This window comes from Nicotiana sylvestris, chromosome 4 (assembly GCF_000393655.2).
Source record: "Nicotiana sylvestris chromosome 4, ASM39365v2, whole genome shotgun sequence".
NCBI lineage: Eukaryota > Viridiplantae > Streptophyta > Magnoliopsida > Solanales > Solanaceae > Nicotiana > Nicotiana sylvestris.
The window spans coordinates 31,326,660-31,346,069 of record NC_091060.1 but is presented as its reverse complement, the minus strand read 5'-3'; the positions used below and the strand labels follow the sequence as shown (position 1 = coordinate 31,346,069).

Below are 19,410 nucleotides of genomic sequence, written 5' to 3'. Positions count from 1 at the left end.
ACAGCAAATATATATATATATATATATATATATATATATATATATATATATATATATATATATATGTAATTATCATTTGTAGATATAGTTTCAGAAAATTATCATTCTTAGCTATATTTGAATTTTATAGCAAATCCATGTATAGCACTAAAAGAAAAGATTAGTTGTTTTGAACTGAAACAAAAGAGTAACAAGCTCTTGCAACTTAGTTGGTTAGAGCGCATGTTTAGTAACCGGAAATCTTGAGTTCGGCTCTCAATGAGAGCATTCTATTTAATTATATTTCTGTATTTTGCCTTGATTGTATTTGCTGCGTGAATGAGTACAGTCAGTAAATGGTGTATCGTAGCAATTAAACCGTAGGTACGAATGATAATTAGGCAAATTAAAGTTATATATGGTAATTAGACTCTAAATTGTATTGCATTATAAAAATTTCCCTAAACACTAACCTATTAGTGCATAAATATTGGAATACTTAGTTTTTAGTATTTACAAATACTAAATTATAATGTGTGAAATTATTCATTCGATCATGAGTATATGCAAATATTGAATTTAAAGGAATTTTTGATATATTGGTTTTGGATCAATATTTTGAGTGTAATAACAGTTTCTTTGGGGCATTTGTATCTATACCAGCTTTTTAGGTCACGTTTTAATTTGTGCCCGTTTTGTAAAAAAAATTGCAAGCGTACCCACTTTTTCGCGTAACTTCAGCATACGGGGCTGAAGTAGCAAAGGCAATCACGCAAAACTTCAGCATTCTAGTAGACGGGACTGAAGTAGCAAATTTAATGTTTTTGTAATTGGCGAACTTCAGCTCTAGAGCTGAAGTTTTTGTTTTGTAACTGGCGAACTTCAGCTCTTGAGTTGAAGTTTTTGTTTTGTAACTGGAGAATTTCAGCTCAAGAGCTGAAGTTTTTATTTTGTAACTGGCGAACTTCAGCTCTAAAGCTGAAGTTTGTGTTTGTAACTGGCGAACTTCAGCTCTAGAGCCTTCTTCCCTTCATAATGATACTATCAAGAAAATAATCTTCCTTATATAACCAAATATGTGCTCTAATTAATCAACATTAGAAGGAGTAATACTAGGCTGATTATTCAAGAACGTCCCAGAAAAGTAATCTTAGTACATCAATACCTCATCATGATAAGATCAATTTGAAAAGCTTAAACAAATTGTAAACCAATAACATAAAAATATAACATTTATCAGGGAAGAAAAAGAGTGAATTAAACTTTAGCAGGCTACCTGTTCTTTTCAAGCCAAGTGTTTTTCATGGTCGACAAAAAAATCTTAGCATTTTACTGATATTAGACGATTAATTACAAAGAGATTTGTTTCCGATATACTCTTCACATTTAAAATACAAAACAAAATTGAAAACGAACTGCAGCAATTACTTCTTTAGCTTGTGCCTCTTTCACTTGTGTAACCAAATATCTTCAAAGTCTCTTCGTAGTACTAATAATTGTGTATATTAATATTAATATTTCCATCTGCAAACTTATTGTTCTTGGAATCCTCTGTTGGTGTTGGATTTTCATACACAAATACCTCTAATGATATCATAGAGCTTGGAGACACTGTTTCGGACTTTAGAAAGAGGTTGAGGGGGATATAATTTTGAGGAGGAGAAGGAGGAGGAAAAAGAGGGCTGAAGTTGTTTAAAAAGTGGGTACAAGTTAAAAGTTTTTAAAAAATGGGTATAGATTAAATGGGGGCGACACAATTTTTACAGCTTCTTTGACTAAAAAAGAATTTTCAACCTAAAGTTAATACTTGTGTGTTTATTCTCTCCTGTACCATTTAAATAGAAAGTAGAAGCTAGAGAAGCAAACAAATTGAACCACCGTGTTGTTTCCCATTTCTCAAGAGTTTAGTGTTAGGGAAGAAAAGCCCATAAATGAGCAAAAGATTAGGTGTCATTTTATTTATTATTTGTTTTTTGATTTGATAATGATTTTATTTTGTGTTATTTGATTTTATAATGATTTTACTTCTAACACAAACTGAATTAACTCTCTAACTTTAGTTCGATTATAACTCAATTTAAACATATTATTGAACTAACTAGTAATAGCACATTTGCTGATTTAGTCATAATTCAACGATGATTTCAAACCATCCAATTTTCACTCAATCTGTCCATTTCATGCCACTTTCTAGGTGCAAATTAACATAGGAAGCAAAGTCATTTGATGCTGCTCCTACAAATACCTAATTTTGTGTACAAATTTTCGTTTAATTCCTTTTATTTCAACCCAATTTTGTGCATATACTTAACTACTTATCCTATTTCTGAAGAATTTGAAGCAATGTTTGTTAGACATTAGCTGGTGACAATACGATAACTTCTGACGAAATTGAAGGCCTAAATTTTGTTAGTATTTGTTTCTTGCTTTGATATGCTATTTTTTTCTGAGCAAATCTGATTTAACCCCTATTTTTTGTTCGATTATAACTCTCAATTGAAACATATTATTGACCTAACTGGTAAGAACAAATTTGCGAGTTTAATCATGATCGAGTAATGATATTAAACCATCCAAATTCTACATAAACCTAATAATTAATACCCCTTTCTACGTGCAATATCCACAATTAATTATCTCACTACTAGAATAGAGAAAACTATTTTGTCGAAGCTACACTTTAGGATTTTTTAATCTAAAGTTATATGTAGGTTACTAAATAAATACGATGAGAAGATATCAATTGGATCTAGAATTGAATCAAAACAACATTCTTGATTTTAGGATTTTAGGTTTTAAAATACTTGCTTTTGGGTGAAAAAATTTACTTACTATCTGTTTGAATTCCTATGTGGATCGCATTAATTAATTGGAGTTGAAACTCAGTATTATTAAGGACCGGAAAATTACAAGAACAAGTAAGTCCTAAACAAATACCCAAAAAAGACAGAAAAACGTGAGAAATACTGATCTTATTCAGTTCAGGTCTCCAAAGATTTTTCAGCATGATAAAATCTCAGTAAATGTGTCAATAATCATCATTAGACACAAATAAGATCACCATAACGAATTCAACAAGCAAAAAACTAATTTCAATAAAAGAACAAGCCCACTTCCAATAGATTGGGATTTTATTTTTTGCAAATAAAATATTGAAATTAAAAGGAAATGATGTATGAATCAAAATCTATTTGTCTCTTCAGTTCAGGTCTCCATAACTTTCCGCATGATTAATCTCAGAAGAACGAAAGTTATATTTTTTTATCATCATCAGAGACAAAGATAGATCTTTATTTAATAGGAGTATCAAAAATCAAATATTAGAAAAAATAACAACTTGAGAAAAGATAGCACTAAACACAAAACAAATTAGGGAAAAAGGTAATAGGAAAATAAATACTTATGAACAAAGACTACATAGATATGCCTCTTCAAATAATTAGAAGAAAGCTAAAATTTAAGAAGAGAATTGAAAGATTGACGTGGTGACCGCATTTATAAGGGCGGATATTATAGAGCCCTAGGCATTTTGGGCTTGTGCTTCAGTCGTAAAAATGGGTGTGGTAGCCACTATTGAAAGTGATATTTATTTTTTATCCAACAATTCTAATGTTGAGCAAAAATAGCCACTACTCTATTAAAATTAATATGAAAAGATATTTTTACCCTTTCTTCCATTGTTTTTCTTCTCAAACCCTCGCTTCTCTATGAACTCGAAACTCCGGTTCAGATGGCTTAGTCGTCGGCAACAAAATTCGAAAGCTTTTCTCAAAGTTGAAATTCTCAGTTCTCAAGACAAGAAAAAGTACTTTTCTCTTCTTTTTTGTTGTTGATAATTAGTTGTCTCTTGAATTCAAACTTTACTATATTGATTATCTCCAAGCTATTGTTTATATAAGCAAAATTCAGAGCTTGTGTGCGCATACACATAATTATATTGCTGTCGAGTTTTAATTAACAAGGCACATTTTGTCATGTCCTTGATGAGAATATTAGTTTTTATACGGTACTAGAAAAAAAAATTGGTCCTGAATTTAGGCTAAGAAGTTCAAAAGTTAAAGATAATAGGTCCTGAACTTACAGTTACAAGTTCAAAAATTAAGGACAATAGGTCCTGAAGTCCTGAACTTAGACTAACAAGCTCAAAAGTTTAGGACAATAGGTCCTGAACTTAGAATAACAAGCTCAAAAGTTAAGAACACTTGGTCCTGAACTTACAGTTACAAGTTCAAAAGTTAAGGACATGTAGTCCTGAAGTCCTGAAGTTAAGTTCAAACGTTAAGGACATGTAGTCTTGAAGTCCTGAACTTAGAGTTCCAAGTTCAAAAGTTAAGGACATGTAGTCCTGAAATCCTGAAGTTAAGTTCAAAAGTTAGGGACATGAGCAGAAGGGTATTTTCGTCCGGGCAGTTAAAATTTATTAAAGCAGTGACTAAAGATTAAAGACATTTTAAACAATGGCTTAAAAGTAAATACATGTGTTATTAGTGGCTAACAGTGCACTTCCCCCTTATTAATCAGTTGTTTGGGCTCTTCACCATAATTAGGCCCATCTTGGTTACCAACATGTATCAGCAGCGATCTCCAAAAATAAAAACATTAGTGATCATTTGTTTGTGCTCATCAGAACATGTTAGCCCATCTTACTTAATAATTATATGAAAAAATTATCTTAAATAGTCGTCTACCAATTACTTAAACTAAAAATAACTGGCGAATGTATATAATAGATATAATTCATATATAATATTAGATAATTTGTATATCTATGTATACAAACTAGGAAAGTAAGCAGTAAATCTGGCCGATTACTTGTTAAAGATCTCATAATAATAAAATGTCATAGTTAGAATTCAAGCTTGTGATAAAAGCAACTTTTGGATCCCTTTTACCACTATACGAGTTTTTTTCTTATGTTAAGAGAATTCAATATTTTATATATAATCAAATAAAATATTTTCTTAGTTGTTTGGACTTTGGTAAGAAATAGTATATATTTTTTAAAAGTAAAATTTATCGGTAATCATTTAAGTTTGGCTTTGTCACACAAAAATTACTTCTTTTTTTCTTTGTAACACAAAGAGAAAGGGGAACTTCTCTTAACCTGGTGTCTATTGTGTTGAAAATTGAAGTTAAGAAGAGTTAGGTGATTGCATTTATAAGGGAAAGGGGACGGAGGATATTATAGAGCCCTAGACAACTTGGGCTTGGGCTTCATTGATCAGTTGTTTGGGCTCTTCATCATAATTAGGCCCATTACATGTATCAGCAAGGGCGATCTCCAAAAATAAGAATATTAGTGATCATTTGTTTGGGCTCTTCGCAACATGCTAGCCCATCTTGCTTAATAGTTATATGAAAGAATTATTTTAAATCGTACCAACTGCTTAAACTAAAAATAACTGGCGAATGTATATAATAAATATAATTCATATATAATATTTGATAATTTGTATATCTATGTATACAAACTAGGAAAGTAAGCAGTAAATCTGGCCGACTATTAAGATCTCATAATAATAAAATGTCATAGTAAGGATTCAAGCTTGTGATAAAAGCAACTTTTCGACCACCTTTACCATTATACGAGTTTTTCTTATGTTAGGAGAATTCAATATTTTATATATAATCAAATAAAATATTTTAATTTCACTATATTTACACAATATAATTTGTTGACAAAGGTGTATAAGGCTAAAATCGAAGAGCCCGATTTTATGATCATTATGTTATTTTGCAGCCCGTTCTCGGAAGGCTCGAGGCCAGGTTCGAGGCCCGACTCTGAGGGCTTCCATACGCTCGATCTCGAGGCAGTGCAAATCAACGGCTATGATAGACTAACGGGAAGTTCCCAAGGTACGTGACTAAAACTGACTTAGTCTATTAGGCTAGTTCAAGCCCGTACTGTGGCATTAAATGGCTGTACCAACCATATATCTTTGTAATAAATGCATTTGTACTATGTTGGGATTCCCCTGGTATATAAAGGAGACCCTTGTTATTTTGTAACACATCATTACTCACAACATTCAATACAAGAACATTCTCTGCTCTCTAACTTAAACATATTCTCTTGATTTCACTATTTATATTTATTGTGTTTTATTAATTGTTCTTCATTTGTTGCTCATTATTGATCATAAAGAGCCTCCATCAAATCTCCCAACACTGTTAGCCCTTCATCGACTGCCCATAGTTTAGTATCGAGCTCGACCTCGAGGTCACGTAAAATCAGGCTCGAGGCCCCGATTCTCAGCCACTCAGTTTGCTAAAACATATTGTTTTCAAGTCCTTATCTTATTTACTAGTCTCTATTGCCTAACAGCTAGCATAAAAATAAATCACGTATTTTTAGAACCACAAAATTAAATCTAATTGTAATTACCATTTTCAAGGTAAACAATTTGGCGCCCACCGTAGGGCTAAAAATAATAGTGATTGTTTTCTTGCTGGTTTACTACATAACGCAAGTTATCTTTCACATTTTTTCTTGTCCAAGAATCTTTGATTTCAGGTCAAAATGTCTAACTCAGTGAATGCATATGAAAACAACGGTCTTGAGGACCATGAAGAGAATGGCGTAGCTGCTCCAGGTATTGGTGTACCACCACGAAACCCTGAGGATGCACCGGAGCTAATACCCGCAGATGTGGTCTCATGCGATTCCCAACACGTCGATATAAGCTCCCACACTAACAGGAGCATACACCAAGAAGACCAACAAGAAGCTCAGAAAACCCCAGCTTGAGAGGAATAAGAGGTTAGACTTCACGTTATTTTTAAAATGTTACAGGCACAACAGTTGGCAATTGCTCAACTGCAAAGCCACAAAAAACCCCAAGTACAGCGGCCCCGAAAACGACCCCGAAAACCGAACAAGTCCCTGAAAGGTCGAGCAACAACGGGTGAGCAACCGGCCCCGCTATTATAAAGATGCTCGAGGACCTCACAAAGAGAATTGAGTCGGGCGAAAAAATAATAGAAGCCATTGACAAAAAGGTAGAGACCTACAACTCGAGGGTTGATCAGATCCCGGGCGCACCCCCAATCCTGAAGGATGTTGATTCAAAGAATTCGTACAAAAGCCATTCCCGTCAAATGCCGCTCCAAAGCCCATCCCGAAGAAATTCAGAATGCCCGACCTTCCAAAGTAAAATGAAACTTCAGACCCCAACGAGCATGTCACTGCTTACACTTGTGCGATGAAGGGTAATAACCTGAGGGACGACGAGATCGAATCCGTCCTGCTAAAAAGGTTCGGAGAAACACTCTCGAAAGGGGGCATGATATGGTATCACAACCTAGCTTCGAATTCAATAGACTCATTTGCCATGTTGGCAGATTCTTTCATAAAGACACATGTCGGTGCCATCAAGGTGGCCACAAGGAAATCCGACGTCTTCAAAATCAAACGAAGGGAAAACGAGATGCTGCAGGAGTTCGTATCTCACATTCGAATGGAATTACCAGCAGTCTCCGATGACTGGAGTGTATAGGCCTTCACCCAAGGTTTGAACAAACAAAGCTCAGTGGCTTCGAAGCAGCTGAAGCAGAATTTGGTTGAAAATCCCGCTGTGACTTGGTCGGATGTCCACAACCGGTATCAGTCGAAGATTAGGGCAAGGACGACCAATTGGGAGCCCCCTCAGGCTCGATATATCCAAGCAGACTCCTCGCAAATGAGCCAAATCCAAACAAAGAAAGGTACCAACTATACACCGAAGATAAGGAAATGCCCCAAGGCGTAACATACCCCTAAATAATCGAAGAATAGATCGAGGTAATAATACTCGGGGACTTGTGAGAAGATTCGAATTCAATAGACACATAGGACAGATAGAGGTACCCCACCTGTTAGAATACAACTTCAATGTTGATGTTTTAGACATCGTATCCGTCATCAATAAAACCAGAGACACTAGATAGCCAAGACCTACACTATCAGATCCATCGTAGAGGAACCCAAACTTAGTGTGCGAATTTCACGGCATACACGATCATAGGACCGAAGATTGCAGACAACTCCGAGAAGAGGTAGCTTGGCTACTCAACAAAGGGCACCTCCGAGAGTTCCTTAGCGACCGAGACAAAAATCAGTTCCGAGAAAGAGAGGCAAACAGGAAAAACGAAGCAGACAAGCCGCAACATGTCATCCACATGATCATGGAAGGAATCGACATCCTACAGGAACCCACTATTAGAAGAAAAAAAATATCCATCACCCGGGAAAAGTGAACTCAAAGTTACATACCCGAGGACGCTCTCACATTCAGCGACGAGGACATCGAGATCCTGTCTCAGCCTCATAACGACGCGCTAGTAATCTCTTTTCTTGTGAATACATTTCAAATTAGATATGTACTTGTGGATCCAGGTAGCTCGGCCAACATTATCAGGTTGAGGGTAGTAGAGCAGCTCGGACTCCTTGACCAAATTGTGCCTGCCTCTCGAGTCCTCAACGAATTCAACATGGCAAGCGAAACAACAAAAGGGGAAATTACCCTCCCGGTCAACGCGGCCGACACGACCCAAAATGCCAAATTCCATGTCATCGAAGGAGACATGAAGTACAACGCCTTACTCGAAAGGCCATGGATACACTGAATGAGAGCAGTACCATCAACCCTTCACCAAATGATGAAGTTTCCGACGAAGGACGAAATAAAAACTGTGTATAGGGAACATTCTCGGCTATATCCGAATAAAACAAGCAAAGCACAGTGCCGCATCCTCAGAGCAAACATTGAAGGCATTTCGAGGCTCGAAGAGCCATCACCACTAAGGTACAACCATCTCCCTTTTTATGTACATCTTATACTAACCTTTGTGCAGACGTCCGATCAAGAATAGTCGAAGCATTGTCCAGCTTGAAGACCTTAAGGTTTCAAAGCATACGTTACACTCTTATCCTTCGATCGGGTTTTATCCTTAAAAGGGTTTTACAGGCAAGGTTTTTAACGAGGCAACATCTATATGCTACCTAGGGAGAACTTAACAAGAATTCAAGGCTTCTCTTCAATCAACCTCGAACACTGGGGGGGGCATCCCCCCGGAAGATTGCTTTCTCGGAGAAGTCAAGATGAGCCAAAATGGGTCTCGATAGGAAAATGATGTACCAGGCAAAACAATCGAATGAACCGTGTCCGCATAGAATAATTGAGCCCTTGATGGCAAAAATGTGTATACTTGTGCCATGTAATCAAAGAATATTTCCTCCTCTGTCAAAACGCTTTACGCTTCAAAGAAGTCTGATACTTTCGCAAGAAATGGCTCCAAAGCCAGAAATTTCCCGAACACTCGGGGACTTACGTCAAAAACTCGACCTCCGGTCAGAAACTTCGAACTCGCAAGCCCTTAATGAGGCAGCACCAAGTTAATAAAAAATGGCTACAGAGCCAAAAGACATTCGATGTCTCGGGGACTGTCGCCGATTGTCACCCCATCGATTTGCTGAAAGTCGAGGCTATAAGACCCCATGCGGGCAACCCCGAGCCCATAAGGCAATACCAAACCTGTAAGACCTCAAGCAAGGCATGAATCATACTTGTGCCAAGTAACCAAATCTGTAAGACCTCAAATAAGGCATGTTAAAATTTATAAGACCTTACAAAAGGCATAATCCTGATCTAAAAGTTAAGGACATATATCCGAACTTATAAGACCCCTAAAAAGGCATACCTTCGATATAGACGTCGAAACTACTTCACTCGGGGACTAAAAAGCTCCGGCCAAACACAATGACTCCGGTCACATGACCCGGCCAAACTCATGTGACTCGGGGATGCCCGACTGTCGCTACAAAATTACAAGCCTTCAATTACTTCGAAATAACTTTGAAAAGAACCGGTTAATCAGGCTACCCTCGTTATAATCAAAAGAGCTTCGATCATATCAACTATAAATAATAGGCTTCAAAACAACTCAACTGTCGAGCGAAACCTCGCGGGGTGCTCATTTATCGCTACATAACGGCTCACAATCGAGGTTCTTATCGAGTCGTCAAAGAGTTAGGCGAACATAAAACTTCAAAAAGTCTTTAACGAGGGAAAATACAGCCCACATAAGAGGTCGTACCGACCTAATGCTTAAGAGCCACTACCGCCAACCCATAACAGAGGTCGTACTAACCCAATGCGTAAGAGACAATGTCGCCAGCCCATAACAGAGGTCGTACGGACCCAATGCGTAAGAGCCATTATTGTCATCTTTAAATTAGAGGTCGTACCGACCCAATGCATAAGAGCCTAAGGGCCAGCTTAAAATTTAAAAACTTAAGGGTCAATGAGCTCGAGTCGAAATTCGACTCGAAGACTGAGCCCAAAACAGTTAACTAAATACGCCTAAGGGCAAACACATAAGAGCCACTGTCGCCAGCCTATGTTAAAGGTCGTACTGACCTTATGCGTAATAGCCTACGGGCCAGCCTAACATGCCTCATGGCCGAATTATATACCTAAGGGTCATTACCCGAGGTCCAGTTCACCTGGCTAATCGTCGACAAACATATGAATTCGAAACAAAGGAAGACATACACAAGCAGAGGGAAATGCATGAAAGATGAAACCAAAATGTTTTCTTTTACACGCATACGCGAAAAAATACAAAAATCTCCATTCGCAAAGTTCGCTGAGAACACTGTACAAATAATTAAAAAGAAAAAAGCCTAGTCTATTTTCCCCTCGGGGACTGTGGCCCCATCGGCCTTTTCTCCACTATCTTCGGCATCAGACAAGAGGAATTTGGCGTCGTATTCATCCGCCTGGCCTATGCTATCTCTTCCGAGAGATCGAAGCCCCTAGCATGAATCTCTTCGAGGGTTTCCCTTTGCGATTTGCACCGGACATACTCATTGCTTCTGCTCTCTTGATCAGAAGCATCTCTCAACTTTGCTCGAACATCAGTAGCGTCTCTTAAATAAACGGCCAGTTTCTTATCGGCCTTAGCCCGAATCTCTTCTGCTTCAGCCCGGGCGTCCACGACCTTGGCCTTCATCTCTAAAAGGTCGGATTCGAGCCTTGCAATCTTGCTCGTCTGAATCGAGCTATTCTCACAGGCATTCCGTAGCTGCACCTCGAGGGCAAAAACCTTGGCCAGAGCATTCTTCTTGGCCGCAGCACGAGCATCTAATATAAGCCCTTAGCTCATTACACTCACGCTTGGCCTGGCCAACCTCGCCCCAAAGGCATTCCAAATCCTCTGTCTTGCTCTGCAACTGAGGTATCAAAATATTAATCTCTGAGGATAGAAGAAGGAGCATGCACTCCCTCAGAGCAAAAGTTACCTATTTTTCAAGGTGACTCTCGTAGTTCAGGATTCGATTCTCCTCGTACCGAAGGTGCCTCAATTATTTTCCCCTTTCATCACAAAAAAGCTTGAGGTATTTCTCCCAATCCAAGGCTTTCCTTAACCGGGCTTCACAGCGGAGCAACTCAGACTTGAGCTTGTCAAAGGCCTATGAAAAAGAAGCTCAATAAGAAAACAAAAATATAAAATCAAAAGATCAACGATGTCGACCAAGGCTCACCATAGAACAAAGCCGTTGAGCCTCCTCAAAGGTTGAGCGTGCACCTACTGGCTTGGTCTCACCGGCCCCAGTTGAACCAATCTCATTGGTGGCATGGTCGCCCGAGACCCCGCTTGATCTAGGCGGCCCCTGGCCTCGAACATCCCTCGAAGTACCTTCGACGGGGGGCGAGCACGACGGCTAAACACATGTATCCCTTGAAGTATCTTCGGTGGGAAATGAAGACGGCGGTAAGAAAGGAACCACTTCTCCAAGGCTAGAAGCCTCAGATGCCGCAGGATCAGCGGATACATCTTCTTTGAACCTTCAAGTAGGGCTTGACTCGCTATGAGCACCCTCGCCTTTCGAAGACTCATTCCGTTTGTTATTAGTCCTCGATCCCAAAGCCGACGATTCTTCCTCCTCCACAAGGGGGTTCGGCCTCATATCAGAAAAATCTCTAATACCTGCAGTGACGGAGTTAGTACACATAAAAGAAAGTACCTTTCAAAGAGAGCAAGCCACACACCACGTACCATGAAGTTTTGCCTCTTATCTACCCTTGGCCAAATCTCGCCACTTATGCTCATCATAAGTCGAGCAAGTCGCCAGTCTCCGAAACCAATCCACCAAGTCGAGAACCTTATGTGGCATCCATGGGATTGTTACAAAAAAAGAAAAGAAAAAGAAAGCATCTTTACAAAGTCTGTCTTCACCACAGGCAAAAATAATAAGAATACCAGTGTACCACTTATGTGTAAAATTCCATTTCTCAGGAAATGGAAGGAACTCTGCGGGGATATCGACAGTCTGCACTCAAATGAAATGAATCATCCAACCTCGGTCCCCATCTTCTTCATTGCTAGCAACAAAGGGCCGAGTGGATCGGCGTCGCACAGTAATCAGGCCTCGATTATGCAAGGGTCGGTAAAGTCTAAGAAGATGACTGAGGGTAAACTCGAGCCCGACTTTATCTGTAAAATACCTTACCATCAGTACTATCCTACAAAACAACGGGTGAACCTGTGCCAGGGTAACCCGACAACTCCTACAAAATTCGAGCACGACTCTATCGAGGGGGCCCAATGTAAAGGGGTACGTATATACGTTCAAAACCCCCTCGACATAAGCCATGATGCTCTCTTCCGGGAAAGGTACCTGCAATACCACTTTTTCTCCCCATCCGCAGTCTTTTCTAACTACCTCGAGGTGATCCTCCCCTATTGAGGAAATAAATGTCGACGCGTGCTCCTGATAACCCTAAACATTGGGAGGTCTCTCTAACGCAAAGTCCCTTCTCGTGACAAAGCATCTCAAGGTTAGCTCACCAGATATCGGCAGTGTACCACCGACCGAGCGCGAAGCAGAGGCGGAACTCTCCTCTCCTTGGTGAACGGGTTTGGATGTAGCAACCATGGAAGGTAAAGACTTGGTCGAAAGCTTTTGAAATAGTAAGAGAACTAGCACAGAAAAGAGCTCTATAAGAGGGATAGTTACTCAAAGTAGCGGAGTCCTCGGAAAAGAGATAAGCAAGTGCATATATATAGAGCAAACAACGACTATTTGCCTATCCCGAAGGCCAATTAATTCTGACCATGTCGATGCCATTTTGGGGGAAGTCTACTGGTGGGACTACCCCGGTCGCTTCACAACTGTGGCACATAAATGATACTGCCATACAATGCTCGGGAGCCGTTGAAACCCCGAGGATTTCTGTTATTACAAGCATCGATTCTAAAAAGCTATCGACCTAATCTCGAGACGGTGCCCCATCTTGAGGGTTTCGACTACTCCAAATATGGGCTCCAAAGAGCCAACATCAAAATTCAATAGATTAACTTTGCTTAAGCGTTGAGAATAAATTCAAAAACTTGAAGCGGAAAAATTTTCTTATATTGCCAAAATATATTTACAAGGGGTGTCTTTACAAAGACCTTTTCCCCCAAGAAATTCATACACAAAAAGGAATGGAAGACAATGTGGGTCTATTCTTCGCCTTCACTGCTCTCCGGGTCATCTCCGGAACCCTCATTCGAAGTGGCTGAGAATGCCAATTCTTCCTCCAAGTCTCGGGCTTCTTCAATCTCAGCTGAGAGATCGGCGCCTTTAGCGTTTGCTTCCTCAAGAGCTTGCCTCCTTGCCTTTGCATGAGCATAAGTGATGGCCCGAGCCATCTTCTACTTGGTTTTCTCCAATATTTCTCGGGCTCTTTCATTCGCAGTAGCGACATCTTTCCTGTACGAAGACGCATCCTCTTCGGCCTCAGACTTGGCCGCAGATAGTGCAACAGCCTCCTTTTGGACACTTTGAAGAAAACCCTGAGTCGATGCCAGCTCTGGCCACAAAATGTCTCTCTCCGAGGCTACGACCTCATCATGAAGTCGCCCCACAATGGCTTCCTTTTGCCCTATCTGCAAACACAAAACAAGTTTGTAAGTATCAAGCTACGAGAATAAAAAAACGAACTCATGGATGTCATGTTACCTACTTAGCAAGGCCAGCCCTTTCCTGGCAAACCCCCTCTAAACTGGCATGAAGGCGGCTCAACTCTTCCCCTTTTCGGGCAGAGGAGGTCCTCGACTCTTTTAACTCCGAGGTAAGCTTCTCGACCTCCTTCCCACAGCTTGAAAACTCACCTTGGAGCCTAGAGAAGGCATGATCATATATCTTCTTAGCCTACAACAACACAGAAAAATCAGAAAGTCGAGCACAAAGATTTAAAGCATAAGTGATATGTTGAGAGTATCACCTGCTGCTGAAGCCTCTCCAGCTCCTCCAGAGCAACGGGAGAATCAAGATTAGTATTATCGTCGATACCAGCGAGGAGGTCTTTGAGCTCATCTTCCCCTCCATGAAAGGCCCCCCCACCAGCGGTATCCTGATCTCCCTCGGTGAGTACGGAGGGCCCAGATTAAGGCCACTCAGGGCATTAATTTCTTTAAGGGACTCATCTTCCCGCAAGATGCTTCGGGTTCGGGCCCTTCGGAGTCACCAGCAGCGGGTTCATCAGCACGGACTGTGCCATGTTCGACTTGAGACTCGGGGACTGTCCCTAAGCCCTCCTCGAGGGTCTCCTCATCGCGGGTCTGGTCCAAATCGACCACCCCCAATTCGGCGGCCTTCCGCCCGGTAACTTGCGGAGCATCTTTGCCTCGCCTCATCCTTTATACCAAAGAACATTCACCATCATCATTACCTTCATCCTTGGTACGAGGACTTGCCATAGCAGCCGAAGTCGAGACCGTGGAATCCTTCTTCCTCTTCTTACCCTTGCCCGGTTTCGAGGTATCCTCTTCACCAGCAGAAGCCAGCCTCATCGGCACTCCATCCCCGAGGCCTGCACAAGCATGATGCATCAAACAAAAGGATACTCATAAGGAAACATATTAAAAATAACGGTAAAATATACCGTGGCTCTTGGCCTGCCACCGCGTTCTGGCCAAATTGTGCCAAGACGCTCAATATAAGGAAATTTGGAGTCCGACTGTCTAATCCATCCCGATAGGTTCTTAACTGTCCCAGGGTACCAAACAGTGGCTTCACAATCAAAAGAAAGGTCATTTTTCAAAAGGGGATGAAAGGGAAATAAAACATGCTCAAGGTAGGGGCACTCACGCTGCGTATTCCATTCCTCAGGGAATGGCATCCTATTGGCCGGGATTATGTCCGAGGTCCACACTCGGACGAACCAGCTCATCCACCCCTGATCCTTGTCCTCATCAATGCTCGAAAAGAATGTCCTCGTAGATCGAGGATGAAGCTTAATCAAACCGCGAAAGAGACGGGGGGCTATATAGTCTGATCAAGTGATTGAGAGTGAAGGTCATTCCCTCGACTTGGTTAGAGAAATATCGGAGCATATAGACTATCCTCCAAAATGAAGGATAAATTTGGCCAAGCATCACCCGGTACTCATGACAGAAGTTGTGGATCACCGGATCTATCGACGGAGAAGAAGGGTCTGAAGAATCTACGGAACCTAAAGTAAAGGGGTATGTATATATACTGAGAAAGCCAGCCTTATGGTCTACTATGCTTTCGGCAGGTCTGGGAATCTCAACTAACACTGCTGCCCCACATTGGCAGTCTTCCTTCACTCTATTTGTATCGGTCACCACGCTGATGTATCGAGACACGTGCTCACATCAGCCTTGTGTAGCAGGAGGATTTTTGACGAAAAAATCGGATACAAAATCGAATTTAGTAGGGGTACATTGTTCGACAGTTGGGGGTACTTTTGGTTTACCCCTGGATAGTCGAGACGAAGAAGCAGTGCCCTCTTTCCGAGGCACTGTTTTAGAGGTCCTAGTCATGGCTATAAAAAGTTTTCTGATAAAGGAAACGAGGAGGCAAGCGCAGAAAAGAGAGGAATATAGGAGATGGTAAACTTAGCTCTATGGGATTGAAGATGTTGTAAAAGTGTGAATAACAAAGCAATTGAGGTATTTATAGAGGACGTATGGGCAGTGTTTGGGAAGCGGAAGGGCCGAACCAGTAGCGGTCTGTGAGCTTCTCGATAGTCGTGTTGACAGCGACTGCTGCATGGCTTTTAAGTCATGGCATTTAATGCTCTGATGGACTGACGTCATGGTAGTAAGTATTGAATAGGCGAGAATCAAGACCGTTTCTTATCATTTTCATTCTAAGAAACGTGGGGACTATCTGTACACGGCTAAAATCAAAGAGCCCGATTTTATGATCATTATGATATCCTGCAGTCCGTTCTCGGAAGGCTCGAGTCTAGGTTCGAGGCCCGACTCCGAGCGCTTCCATACGCTCGATCTTGAGGCAGTGCAAATCAGCGACTATGATGGGCTAATGGGAAGTTCCCAAAGCACGTGACTAAAGCCGACCTAGTCTATTAGACTAGTTCAAGCCCGTATTGTGGCATTAAATGGATGTACCAGCCATATATCTTTGTAATAAATGCATTTGTAATATGTTGGGATTCCCCCTGGTATATAAATGGGACCCTTGTTATTTTGTAACACATCATTACTCACAACATTTAATACAAGAACATTCTCTGCTCTCTAACTTAAACATATTCTCTTGATTTCACTACTTATATTTATTGCCAAAATTTATTGTGTTCTATTAATTGTTCTTCATTTATTGCTCATTATTGATCATAAAGAGCCTCCATCAAAGCTCCCAATATTGTTAGCCCTTCATCGGCTACCAATAGCTTAGTATCGAGCTCGACCTTGAGGTCACGTATAGTCAGGCTCGAAGCCCCAATTCTCAGCCACTCAGTTTGCTTAAACTTATTGTTTTCAAGTTCTTATCTTATTTTCTAGTCCCATACTTAGCATCTATTGCCTTAGCATAAAAATAGATCACGTATTTTTAGAACCACAAAATCAAATCTAATTGTAATTACCATTTTCAAGGTAAACAAAAAGGCGATTCAACTCAACCCTTTTCCTCTTACTAGCTCCTAAAACCATGGTAATTAATAGTTTCAACTAGAGTATAGTTATCTTTTTCCCCTTAAAGTAACATGTGTGAGTTTACCTTCATTGTTCCATCATGTACTTTTATGAGTAATTCTAACTATCAATGTTAATGCAAATGGGAAATTGAGTTGAATGCTTTGTTGCTTGGACAATATTTGGTAAAAAATACTATATATTTTTTAAAAGTATATTTTATCAATAATCTTTCAAGTTTGGCTTTGTAACACAAAAATTACTTTTTTTTTTCTTTGTAACACAAAAATCATCTTTTTAGAGTATAGTTAACAAAAATATAAGGAGGGATGTCTGAGATTAACAAAACTAATCTCATGACTATATAACCAAACTAGCCATACCAGTTAGCATGCTGCTTGCACCAAATGTATTAAGATTTTTACAGTTATATCATTCACAATTCCTATATTACACTAAACTAAAGTGTCAAACGTATTAAAGTTTTACCCATCCAGTACAAGCTCTACAAGCTCCACGAAGTGGAGGTGGAAGATGATCGTTTTACGTTTGGCTCTTTATGGAAGCAGGTAAGGTTCTGGTTTCATAATCAGACTGAGATTCCTGGGACAAAGAACTAATTTATAAGTATTTTATATAGCTAAATATTCTACTAACAATGCTTAGTGTTACCCAAAAAAATAAGTAAAAATTGTGTGGGGTAGCCACTTTTTAAAGTGGTATTTACTTTTTATCCAACATTTTTAATGCTTAACAATAGTAGTCACTAGTCTATTAAAATTAATATGAAAAGACTGTGTTACCCTTTCTTCTACGTCTCTCCTCTAATGAAGATAGTTTAGGTTCTCTGCTCGGTGAGAAGGCCAGCAAAAATTTTAGTACTTTATGTTTCCACCTTGCTTTCAGTAGAAGCTGTGGATCTAGCAGCAGAGATGCTCGTTTCTTGGCACGTCCTCTTCATTTTGTTGTTCTTTTCTTCTTTTTAATTTGTGTTGGTTCTGGTTTGTGAGCTTCAGTGGTGAAATGAGTCGAATATACCAAGCCAATTCATATGGCTAGATAACAAGAAACCTTGTGCTAATGCTCGAGAACTTCAAGTACCACATATTGACTTAGGAGGAGTACTTTCAGGTGATCCTTTTGCAACAAAACAAGCAGCTACCCTTGTTAATGAAGCATGTCAAAAACATGATTTTTTTTCAAGTTATTAACCATGGAATTGACAATAATATCATTTCTTGGCACGTCCTCTTCATTTCGTTGTTCTTTTCTTCTTTTTAATTTGTCTTGGTTCTGGTTTGTGAGTTACAATTACAAGTTTAAAAGTTAAGGACACATGGTCTTGAACTTCGAGTTCCAAGTTCAAATGTTAAGGACACTTGGTCCTGGACTTAGAGTTACTAGTTCAAAAATTAAGGACACTTGGTCCTGAACTTAAACTAACAAGCTCAAAAGTTAAGGACAATAGGTCCTGAACTTACAGTTACAAGTTCAAAAGTTAAGGACAATAGGTCCTGAAGTCCTGAACTTAGACTAACAAGCTCAAAAGTTAAGGACAATAAGTCTTGAACTTAGGCTAAGAAGCCCAAAAGTTAAGGACAATAGGTCCTGAACTTAGACTAACAAGCTCAAAAGTTAAGGACAATAGGTCCTGAAGTCCTGAACTTAGACTAACAAGCTCAAAAGTTAAGGACAATAAGTCTTGAACTTAGGCTAAGAAGCCCAAAAGTTAAGGACAATAGGTCCTGAACTTAGACTAACAAGCTCAAAAGTTAAAGACAATTGGTCCTGAACTTACAGTTACAAGTTCAAAAGTTAAGGACATGGTCCTGAACTTAGAGGTTTCAAGTTCAAAAGTTAAGGAAATGTAGTCTTGAAGTCCTAAAGTTAAGTTCAATAGTTAAGGACACAAGTTCTAAAGTTAAGGACAGACAGTCCTTAACTTACAGTTACAAGTTCTAAAGTTAAGGATAGGCAGTCATTAACTTACAGTTACAAGTTCAAAAGTTAAGGACAATAGGTCCTTAACTTTGATTTCCAAGTTCAAAAGTTAAGGACAGACAGTCCTTAACTTACAGTTGCACGTTCAAAAGTTAAGGACAAGCAGTCCTTAACTTACAGTTACAAGTTCAAAAGTTAAGGACAATATGTCCTTAACTTTGACTTACAAGTTCAAAAGTTAAGGACGTTTGGTCTTGAAGTTTGAATTCTAAGTTCAAAAGTTAAGGACATGTAGCCCTGAAGTCCTGAACTTAGAGTTCCAAGTTCAAAAGTTAAGGACATGTAGTCCTGAAGTTAAGTACAAAAGTTAAGGACATGCCAGAAGGGTATTTTCGCCCGGGCAGTTAAAGTTTATTAAAGCAGTGGCTAAATACTAAAGACATTTTAAACGGTGACTTAAAAGTAAATACATGTGTTATTAGTGGCCAACCGTGCACTTTCCCCCAAAAAATAAAGAAAAAGGATATATTTTGCACTGTCTCATGTGATATTTTG

The 19,410-nt window shown here is 39.6% G+C and overlaps 1 non-coding gene across 1 annotated transcript; it reads right to left on the bottom strand.

Annotated features, from left to right (window-relative positions):
- Positions 1 to 3,172: 3,172 nt before the first annotated feature.
- On the bottom strand, positions 3,173 to 3,257 carry LOC138890976 (small nucleolar RNA Z159/U59). The gene has a single exon (XR_011407338.1). It is a non-coding gene; the product is annotated as a small nucleolar RNA Z159/U59 (small nucleolar RNA).
- Positions 3,258 to 19,410: the final 16,153 nt, after the last annotated feature.